This window comes from Stegodyphus dumicola, chromosome X2, assembly GCF_044657685.1.
Source record: "Stegodyphus dumicola isolate Sdum_Otavi_A_Nest chromosome X2, ASM4465768v1".
Taxonomy (NCBI): domain Eukaryota; kingdom Metazoa; phylum Arthropoda; class Arachnida; order Araneae; family Eresidae; genus Stegodyphus; species Stegodyphus dumicola.
The window spans coordinates 44,889,763-44,901,787 of NC_140781.1; the positions used below are offsets into that span (position 1 = coordinate 44,889,763).

Genomic DNA, 12,025 nt, shown 5'->3' on the forward strand with positions numbered 1-12,025 from the left:
AGAGCCTATAAAAGTCTTAATCCGGCCCTGATGACGATGATGTGATAGTAATCGGTAAAACATACATGGGAAGACCAAATTTCAGATAAGTTACTGTATCATATAAAGCGTTCTTGCTGTAAAATGAAATGTAGCTTAATTTTTAATCAAAAAGCATGTTTAATAAATCCAGCCTTTATATATATATATGTATATATATATATATATATATGCATGCTTTAAAGTGAATAATATTAATTTGCTATTTTTTTCCTTCTTCTCTTTATATTTTATTTAAAAATTTTATTTTAAATTCCTGAATTAATTTTTCTTCATCAATATCATTTGAATTAGATTATTTCATTTTTTTATTATATTCAATTTCTAACTGTTAGTATAAGATCTTCGGAGCTTTTGATATGAATAATTAAGAACTGAGAGTATATACTAAATAAATTGCCCTTAATTCTAATAGTTCACAGCAAAATGGCAAAAAGGTTAAAAAAGAAAATTGTTGACTGAAACTTTTTTTACCCTGAATTACGAATCTAATTACTAGCATTCAGATGGTTGGAAGGAATGATCCTAGTCCATTCCTATATAATGCAAATAGTCATATAACGATAATAAATATATAAAATAATTATACAACAATATTACAAATTTGATATTCATTCACCGGTAGATGGCAGCGCATGAAATGGGCGGCTTCAGAAGCTGCGCGGTAAGTGGGGATGGGACGTGTTCACTCAATCTTTCAATAGATCTCAGTGAATGTCGGTGTTATTCGTTTTTAAGAATGTTTTCACGTGTTGGATTATTAGTTTATTAAATAGCTGTGTGTCCAACAAAAAGAACATCTTTGCTTAGCCGAATCAAGGATAGCTGTTATTGTCTCCAAGGGCAACAGAAATTTTCCTGGCCCGAGCTTTCCGCATTCGTCTAGTCTTCCGCCATGTTTTACCACTTGAAATATTACCAGTTGGCGTAAATTACAAAAAATAAATAAAATTTAAAAGGTGCCGAGCATCTGGATCTTGCGATCTATTGATAGCAGTTATATACAGATCGAAATAAGAAATAAAGTGTTTTTGTACTGCCATTGTACATCGGACATAACATCATACTGATGTTCTGAAAAGTTACTAAACTTGTACAAGCAAGCAAAACATGGCGATGATAACTATTTTGCATTTGATTCAGATGGTGACTATGCATTGGATCTTTGATTGCGGCTGCTTTAGTGCTATTACAAAGAAAATAGATTAGCATTATCAGGTAAGTGTTTTTATTAAATTTAATTAGTTTTACAATCCCGTCATCCATTGAATATATTATATTAAGTGACTGTTTGCATGTGTGTTAAAATCACGAAATATTTTATTTTAATTTTTCTAAAATTGGTTGAATATTTTAATTGTTTTGCCTGAGAAAAGTTCTTATCACCGAATGGATTGTGTACAGATGCAACCAGCTGAAAAAATAATTTTTAAATTTGTTCTAGTCTGATACGCCAAAATATTTTGGTTACGGCATATTTCTTTTCTTTATCAATAATACTTTCAATTTAAATAAGTTCTTTCTTCTTGTGGGAATGCATACTTTCTTTTTATCGCGTTCAGCCTTATTTTATTTACAAATTTAAATATAATTTAGCATTTTTCTTACTTTTGCTAATGTATCACCGAAAGAAAACTTGGTTAATCTGTTAAACTAGAATATTTTATACATATCTTATATAAAGTTGATGCTGGTTTTAACGTGAGGACACTTGGACCCGTGTCGTCTTAAGGAAAAAGGACGTTATAACGAGTAGTCGCTATAACGGAACAGACGCTATCATGAGGGTTCGTGACAACAAATTTTAACTTTATTTCCTAAATTATGACGTAATTTAATTGGGTCATTTATCTTAAGTTATTTAAGTTACATTAATTGTTAATTTAAAGTTTCTTTAGATTGCTTAATAAACAGCAAAAACACTACTATTTTATTTTTTGTATATTAAAGAAAAGCATCAAAAAGTGTCAGACATGTGTAAGTTCTTTTAAAATTCATTCAATAATTTTTAACATTAATTGAAATATCATTTTACTGTGTTTAACTACGTAAAACTATATTTCACAGATAAATTCCAGTACAATTGTTTGTAGGAAGACTAAATGTAGAAACTAAAATGATTAATCTATACAAAAGTTTAGAATTTCTATTTTAAACAAAATAATTCATGATGATGCATTTCATAAATTAAAACGGAAGAGTTTAAAGGTAAGTTTCTGGAAATTATTATCGCTGAAATAGATTCTACGCCTATCTGGCTTTATCATTTGCCTGCCAGTTGTCCAAGTTTGACACATTGGTAAAAAAGTGCGTGAGTTGGGTATTTTATAAAGTGATTCGGTATTTATCGCTTACCATCGGCCGAGCGGTAAAAGTCGCTGAACATTGGTAATTTGACTTGGGTTCGATTCCAAGCGAACGGACTAGAATATTCCTAACTAGAATTATTCCTAACTAGGACTAGAATAATTTCCATGCATAATGGGCCCACCAGCGGCCGAGCGGTAACGTCGCTGAACACTGGTAGTTCGGTCCGAGGTTCGAATCCCGCGAACGGGCTGGCTGCATGGGTGTTTTCGTGGTTTTCCCATGTGTATACGAGCCAGTTTCACTTAAAAAGTCCTCCACGAAGGCATCCCTCCCTTAAGGCAGATAGCCCTCGAGTGCTTTGCCGTAATCTAATAAACCAAACCAAACCATGCATAATGTGGATACGAGCCAGTTTCCCTTAGGAAGTCCTCCACGAAGGCATCTCTTCGCTTACGCATATAGCCCTTGCGTCCGTTGCTGTAATCAAGTAAGCCAAACCATTATCACCGTCGTTAAAATGACTGGACATTAATAGTTCGATCGGGGTTCAAACACCGGTGAACAAACTGGCTGAATGGGAATTTTGATGGTTTTCCCCGTGTATTACTTGAATATGTCACCCTAGAAAGCTCTCCACGAAGACAGGCATCCTTTTAGGCAGATTGCTGTCATTTGCTTTGCCATACTGAAATAACGTAACGCAGATGATTCAGTATTTATATAACAAGGAAGGTCTTCCAAACTTGAATTCTCAATTTTTTTTTTCCCTCAAATAAGTATTTTATATTAATCTGCTCACTTAGAAATATATAATAATTAAAAAAATTAGCTGCTAATTTTCTATAGCTACTTTCCCTCAAATGTTAAATATAGAATTTTTGGTCGGCAGCGACGAGCTTTCTGAAAAATTCAGTCGCCAATAGCGAACTTTCTGACGAAATAATATTAAAATTTCGTAAAATTCTCGAAATAACGCTGCATCGTCAAATATAGTTAAATTTGTATGTTTTCAATAACCTTTTCGCATAATTTAGAATTAAAAAAAAATCTTTTTATATTTCTAAATGAACTAATACACTTGCAGTTTTTTTGCGCGCCTCATTTTATCCGATAAATTAAATTTTACGGAAAACGCTGCCTTAGTTTTGCAAGGAAACTGCAATCGGCGCTTACTAGAACTTATTGTTCGGAGAGGATATAATTGATTCTAGAAACTCAGAAAGCTGTGAAGCTAAAATTAACTGCTAAATTCCTATAGATGAAACAAAAAAGAAATAAAGTTTTTAAACCTTAGGACAAGAAAATACACAAAGTTTGTTGCCTTGCAGAAAGTGGCAGTTACTTTGAAATAAATTATATTCAAAATATTTACGCTGGTGACAAATTTATAGCATTTTTATGTTAAATATAGAATAGGGTTTGGTTTATTTCATTGCGATAAAGCACTCGACTATCTGCCTAAGGGAAAGGAGGATTTTTCTAAGTGGAACTAGCTCGCATACACAAGAGGAAAAGCACGAAGGCGCCCATGCAGCCAGTCCGTTCACCGGGATTCGAACCCTGAATCTAACTACTGATGATCACGACTTTACCGCTCAGCCACTGGTACGCTTTTATTATTATAAGAAAAAGTGTCAAAAGCGAGGTGATGGCAGAAAATGTTTAAGAGAATACGGGGAATGAAAAAGTACCAAAATTCCGATGCAGCCGGTCCGTTCGCCGTGATTTAAATTCCCGGCGAACTGCTTGTGTTCAGCAGTTTTAGCTCTCGGTAGCTGGGGAGGAGTGCTTGCATTTCTGGAACTTGTAATCTGGTTCATCTCGCTAACTGCAGCGTGTACTGTTTGTAGTGTGTCAAAACGACTGTGACCCCCCTCCACACACACAGTAAAAGGATTTTTGCAATTTCTTTCTCTTTGACCTAATTTTTCAAAAATGAAATTTGCATCACCTCTGTTGAAGCTTGCATTTTAAGTATCACGTATTAAGAATAAAAAATGTGTATTTTACGATTTTTATCTTTCTATTTATTGTTTTAAACTTCCGTTGCGTGAATCGATTATCTTGGCAACCATCGAAATTTTTTTTAAAAATTAAGTTTTATACATTTTATAAGTTGCCAAATAACGCTGTATTGCCAATTCTGGTAAAATCCTAGTATACGGTGCAACCTTGGCGCGATTTTTAAAATTATCGCCAACACCAAAATGACCCGTTTACTACTCACCGTATATGTCGCGTTTACTGCTCATTATAAAGTAGCCAAATCCCGTGTGCACCGTAAACTAGGATTAAACCCCAATTCTCATTATTTTTTACGCGATCGCTTTATAAGGTGCCCGCACCGTTATGCAGAGGCAACTATTTTAAACGACAGAAACCCTTATAATGCTGCGCACTCTTATGAAGATCAGTTAACTCTTTTTAACTTGGAGGGAAAGGTTAGGTTAGGTTATTTAATTACGGCAAAGCCTCCAGTGTTATCTGGCTAAAGGCCCATTTACACTAGCGGAACTTTGAGCCTAAGAAACGCAGGCGAATTTGAAGACTCGTTTGAGAGCTTTTAAACAGCAATTTTTTCGTATTATGAGGGAATATTTAACTCTTAAACTCTCGAATAATGTTATAAGTTAGGCTGTTTATTTAAATGTGTACATATTCAGTTTCAGTTAAAAAAAAAAAAAAAAAAAATAACATTTTCGCCATTTAGTGAAGCTAGCAACTTCCGCGTGCATTTCTTAGGCTCAAAGTTCCGCTAGTGTAAATGGGCCTTAAGGGGAGGGATGCCTTCGTGGAGGACTTTCTAAGGGAAACTGGTTCGTATACACGTTACACATGGGGAAAACCACGAAAACACCTATGCAGCCAACCCGTTCGCGGGATTCGAACCTCGGACCGAACTACCAGTGTTCAGCGACTTTACCGCTCGGCCGCTTGAAGGGAGAGAAAAACTTTCATATGGCTGTGGGCAATTTTATGTTACAGCGACCTTATGAAGTTTTCTAAATTATTTAAACTATTACTACCGCTTGGTTTTGGTGTCTTTTTAGTTGGTGGAAGATCAGCCGAAAGAGAAAATAGTGGTACTTTGACCAGAAAATTCTTTACCCCATACAGATGGGTAAAAGAAGCAGGTTGCAGGTAAATAAAGGCTCCCTATTTAGGCAAGACCTCGCAAATTTGCCCGTCTATTCGGAAGTCAACTTTTTCTCAAGGCCGATGTCTTTAATTGGCGTATATTTGCCGAGAGTTTGCCAAATTTAGCATATTAACAGCACTAACTTCTATGCAGCAAACTATTTACTTTTTCTCCGTTTGATCATATTTTAAACGAAATTCTAATACCCATGGTACTTACGGAAAATCCCGTCGACCATTTTTGCCTATTAAAGAAAAGACGCCAAACTATGCGATTTTTCGCCAAAAGTGGAAAAGTCCTCTTCAAACACGGTAGGTTTGGTGTAACCTTGATTGCACGTGCTAGTTACTATTCTTAAGTAAAGACTCGTTTTTTTTTTTTTTTTCCTCTCTGTGTCACTCATTTTTGGAGGGGGGAAAATGATTAAAATTTGGGACCTGCCTACTACAGAAGGGCATGCTGTTGAATAGGTCCAAAGTTATAGATTCTTCCTGGCGATTAAATTAAAACCTAGCGAAAATAATTGCTTTTACAGTATATCTGCTTAATAAAAAATAATGGAAATTTTTAATCAAAAATTAAATATAAATAAATAATAATATAATAATGATAGGGTAATAAATTTGAAAGAAAAATAAGAATAGAACGTTTTTTTTCTTGTTATTTAGTAAGCGTTTTTTTTTTTTTTGTTTTGTTTTGTTTTGTTTTGTTTGGCGCGGTTTCTTGTGGTCAATGGGATTTTCCGTAAGTACCTACAAGTTATACACATATGGCCGTGCCTAAAAACTAAATACTGAATAAAGTTGAATTTGAAAGACTGCAAATGTTATTCTTTGTCATTTTGATTAAAAAAAAAAAAAGCAGGCAGTAACTCAAAGAAAATTTAAAAGGTGGATTCATAAATAACTTTCTTCCGTAATAAGTATTAAAAGTAATTAGTCTATTCAGCTGGTTTGATATTTCGGTACTGTTCTGTTGTCAGGGGGGGACCGGGTTCAGAAACCTATGCGGTACTTACGTATTAACGCAACCACCTTAGTAGAAGTCCCCGAATTTTCAAGTTGCGCCAAACTCTGGCACCCATAAGCATAGAAAATCTTCACTTTTAACAAGCAACATCACTAATTTCATAAGCGTTCTTTTTGTTTTATTCCAAACTGTAATCGTTTCTATAAACAAATTGTGATCCCCCCTTTTAACTCAATTTTAAAATATGTGCTTGTGGGATTTGCCTGGAAGGGAAGGAACAGCAGTAAAATTTCTACAGAAATGTAATATTTTGCCTTAAAATGGATAAAGGTTACAACTACTTTAAAGCTCTTAAAGCAATCGTCACGAAATTTCTGCCAGAACAAAAGTCCGCTCATAAGTAGGCTTATAATTAATACAAAAATGATTAAACTAATTAAAATGTGAAATGTATATGATGTAATAAGTCATTTTTTGCAATTAGCAATCATCTCCCTTATTCGTCTTTAAAAAATTGCCAAACCTCGCCAAGGTTTGGCGATTTTTAAAATAATACGTAAATTGCGCTAATACGTAAGTACCATGTATGCATGTATGTGTTCATGTATGCATATCTACATATATATATGTAAGTAGGAATGCATGTGTATACATATACACATATATGCACATACACACGTTCATTACATTTCTAAATCCGGTCCCGATAACAGGAACAGCACCGATATTTTTATCTTCAACATACTACTTAAGACAACGGTAAAGCTTTCAAGTTTTATTCTTAGAAGATGGTACTTTCATTTTAATTCACGGTTATTTAATTAAATTAAATTTCTTAGCAGAATTTATAAAAATCATTTCACTGATATATGTTTTAACTTCTAATTATTATTTAAAAAGGAAATAAGCAACAAGTGTAGAAAATGGCTGCATTCTGACCTTTTAGTTCATTCTCGTATCTGGTATATCAGCTTTCAATACAAAATTAGTAGTCAGCATTGATGGATAGTTAAAGCTTTAGACATTGAAAACAATTTTGAAAATGATTTCTCAAACTGAACTGTAGCAAGTGAAATAATTTGGAAGAAAGACTATATGAAATGTTAAAGTACCAAAAAAAAAAAAGAATATTTAATGAATTACCAATAAAATGAGAATGCCACTCAAAAGAGTGAGTAGTAAATTTATTTAATATATGTTTACTGACTTATCTTTCTGCACATTTTGAAAGAACAAAGTTTCAAAAATTGCATTTCAGTTTATTAAAATTTTCAACTTCTAATTTACAACTTTTCAGAAAACACGAGACTTTGAAATTAGCTGACTGCATAGGTGTTTTTTTTTTTTTACTTTTCTCCATGTGTAAACTGAATGGGAGGCAGTTACCCTTAAAAGGTCCTCTACTATGGCATCGTGCCTTTAAACAGGTAGTGCTATGCAATAAGCTATTAAACAAACGAACTAAAAAATGCGAGGTACTTTTGATCATAATTTTTGTTGCGGTATGGTGGAAAATTTTGTAATTCATCGAAATTTGCTCCAGCAAGAGAGCCTCATGCAGTTCTGTGCCTTCTTAAATGCCGTATAGCCCAACTGCACGAATGAAGTTTCCCCCTTTTCCTGCCCAGGGAATTTAACGATCCCGTAAAGCAAAAGATGTTTTCCTCTCCCCTTAAACACTAGTATGGGTTTCACACTTTGCGAAGAAGACCTCTCCTTTTCAGAAAGTTCAGCGTTACTATTTAGTTTTACTTTTAGAAGCCTATAGCAGTCAACAGGAAAAGAGAAATAGAATTACATATCACAAGAGCAACTAAAGAATATCTAATAAGCAGGCTAATTACTTGACTAACAGTAATAAATGCAAGAGTTAGCTCAGAAAATAAAAGGCATTAGTAAACACACACATTAGCATTAGAAACATCTTTCATTAATTACAATACTAGGTAAAATATTGTTATAATAGTATTCTAAATTAGGTAATTAAAAAGCATACGAATTATATTTCTTATAAATTATATTTGTTAATGTTATTATTGATTTAACATCTTTCTTTGATAATAATAGTCAGGGTTTCTGAACTAGAGTGGAAATTTTAATATAGTGCATGGACGTTCAAATGAATATTCGGTACTAAAGTATAGTTCAGGAATAAACATACTAAAGGATAGTACTTAGTACTTTCAGGAAAATTCCTGAAGAAGCATTTTAAGCAAATTAGATGGAGAAGTGTACCATAATTTATTGATATCCGCATAAAGTCTATGTTTTTGGAAAAAACTTACATTAATTTCCACAAACGTATCAATCATAGAAACAGAGTTAATTTCTTTGCTTATTATTTTCTTATTAATGGGATTTGCAAAGAGATACGGTAAGGTAAAGGTGAAAATTACCATTGAATACAACTTTGCAGTATTTTTAAAGAATAAATTTAAAAACTAATTTTACTTCATAAACTTAATTTGTTTTACAGTGCATTTCTCCATATTAAATATGTACAGAGACTGAAAGCTAGGGTACTGGGATTTGAAACTCGAGCCGAACTACCAGTGTTTAATGACTCTACCGCTTGGTCGTAAGACCTTGAAATTAGGCTGATGAGATGCTCTGTGTTGAAAAATATATTGGGTCATATAAAAAGTCTCCACGGTTTTTTGCCACTAGATGGTGTTGATTCCGATATATCTGGCAACACTCACCCGTTTATCTCAAACGAGCATGTGCTTAAAAAGTAACATTCAGCTTCCATTGTTTGTGAAGATACTTTTCTAATTCTTTGTTCTTGTAAAAAACGTTATAGTGATTGGAAAATGAGTGAAATATCTAAAAAAAAAAAAAAAAAAAAAAAAAAAAAAAAAAAAATACGCCATTGCGATTGTGAAGTGTACGGTTAGAATGCTGTGAGTGAAGGAAGGACCCAGGAGTGGTTTGTTTGAGTCCGTTCCGGAAATTTTGATGTTAAAGATGCACCTCGCTCTTGTCGGCCAGTTACTGAAAAAGTCGATGATATTTTGCAACTGGTGGAGCAAGACCGGCACGCAAGCTGTCAAGAAATAGCGAAGGCACTAACCACATGACAGTTTGGAATCATTTGAAAAGAGCAGGCTACAAAAAGAAGCTCGATGTTTGGGTGCCACATGAGGAGTTTGTCCATTATGAGGTGCTGCAACCTAGCGAAACCATCAATTCGGCCATTTACTGTGCACAACTCGACCGTCTGAACGGAGCAATCCAGAAAGAGCGACCAGAATTGGCTAACAGAAAAGGAGTTGTGTTCCATCATGACAATGCGCGACCACACACATCTTTGATGACTCGGAACAAATTGACGGAACTTGGATAGGAAGTTTTGATGCATCCCACCACCGTATAGCCCGGACCTTGCACCGTCTGACTACCATTTGTTTCGGTTTCAACAAAACTCTCTTGATGGTAAAAAATTGACCGACCGAAGCGCCGCTGAAAATAACTTGGCTAAATTTTTCGACGATAAACCACAGTTCTACACCGATGGAAATATGAAGCTACCCAAAAAATGGCAAAAGGTCATAAATAATATATATTTGATTAAAATTAATTTTCAATAAAGAAAATTGTTTAAAATTATACCAAAAAAACGTGGAGACATTGTATATGGTCCATATCTATATGCCATTATGAAATACTAGGAACACAACCTAAAAGCATGAGTTATGAAGGAAATAGCAATCTAAAGTATAATGGTAAAAACAACTGAATGTAAAAGCAACGGAAGTTGAACTACCAGAGTTTTCACGTTTTTAATTACTCAGCTTAGTACGTGGATCAAAAAAGTAATTTCATCAGGAGGGAAGGGGAGACATAGCCGTTATATGCCTCTCCACAAAAAATTATTTCCAAATATATCTCAGGATATTTGTTTTGAATAATTTTACCGTTTCAGCTGCATGTACAGTGGGTAAAAAAAGTATTTGCACACCTACATTTTTGTTTGCAATTCATAAAAAGAAGCATTAAGAAATAAAAAAATTGGTATTGCCAAATCAGAATAAGTTTAATAATCCAAAACAAACAGAAAAATTACAATAATATAAATAACAATGCTTTTTTGTAACAAAATTAAAATATCTCGTATCAAAAAAGTATTTGCACACCTGCATGAATACAAAAGAAATAAAATATATAAGCAAATTTCAAATAACTAATATTTAGTATTCATGCCTTTAGCATCTATTACTGCTTGTAATCTTGCTGGCATTGATTTAATTAAATTTTCTGTAACAGTAGGCTCAGTATTCGGTCACCCTTCAATAAGGGCTTGTTTAAGGGTAGATTTGCTTGAAATCTTCCTTTTTCTTATTTTTAAATCCAAAGAATTCCACAGATTTTCCAAAGGATTTAAGTCTGGTGGAGCGGCAAGTTTTCTGGGTACATTATAAAGCAACCACATACGAGTTATACCGGCAGTGTGCTTGGGATCATTGTCTTGCTGAAAATAGTACGAATTACTGATACCCAATTTTATTGCACTTTGTGGCAAGTTATCTCGCAACACATCAATATAGGTTCGAGCTGACATATTCCCATCAATGAAACACAAATTACCAATTCCTTTGCTAGCCATGCACCCCCAAATCACAACAGAACCTCCTCCATGTTTAACTGTAGGTAACACATTTTTGGTATGAAAAGCAGCACAAGGTTTTCTCCAAACTAATTTTCTGCCATCTGATTTAAAGATACTGAACTCACTCTCGTCGGAGAATATGACATTTTTCCAGAAATCGATTGGCTTATTGATATATTCCTTAGCGAATTCAAGTCTCTTCAGTCTGTTTCGTTCAGTTAGGAGATGTTTTTTCCTTGGTGATCTCCCATAAATGTGTGCATCGTGCAGGACATTTCAAACACTTTGGGCACAGATTCGAACTCCAGATGTTGAAGCGACATCATTGGCTAAAGTAATTGCACTAACAAATGGATTTTTTGATGCTTCTCTTATGATTTTTCGCTTCATTCGCAGTGAAAGTTTCTTTGGGCGTCCAGAACGCAAGTTATTTGATGTAGATCCTCTTTCTTTATAACATACCAAATAGTAGAGAAGCAAACATTTACTTTTTTACCTATTTCTTGATAACTTAGGCCATTTTCACGTAGAGAAAAAAAAAAATTTCTCGCAATGAAATCGACAATTCAGATTTCTTAGGTGCCATTACAATTTGAATCGGCAACAACTGATAACGTTTCGACAACACCTCCTTTTATAGTCGTCTTACATATATTATTTACTGCGGGATGACTGTCAAATAATAGCATAAAATGCAAATTTGCTAGAGTTGAGTTGAGTGTGCAAATACTTTTTTTGACATAAGCTATTTTAATATTGTTGCAAAAAATGTTTTTTATTAATATTATTGTATTTTTTGTAATTAATTTAAATGAATAGGCTTATTCTATTTTTTAAATGCCAATTTTTGTATTTATTAATGCATTTTCTTATAAATTGTGAACAAAAATGTATGTGTGCAAATACTTTTTGTACCCACTGTATGTTCCATGCATATTAGTGCCTCGCATTTTCTAAAA

The 12,025-nt window shown here is 33.8% G+C and overlaps 1 protein-coding gene across 6 annotated transcripts in view; it reads left to right on the top strand.

Moving 5' to 3' along the window:
• The first annotated feature begins 459 nt into the window (after positions 1 to 459).
• Positions 460 to 12,025, top strand: part of LOC118187857 (uncharacterized) — an 89,727-nt gene continuing 78,161 nt past the window's right edge. For 5 of the 6 annotated variants that reach the window (XM_085809160.1, XM_035358152.2, XM_085809161.1 and 2 more), the window contains exon 1: positions 461 to 1,257. The gene's annotated coding sequence lies outside the window, so the exon portion shown is untranslated. Of the gene's footprint in view, positions 1,258 to 12,025 lie in introns of all 6 variants that reach the window. The other variant, XM_035358174.2, reaches the window with a different exon arrangement.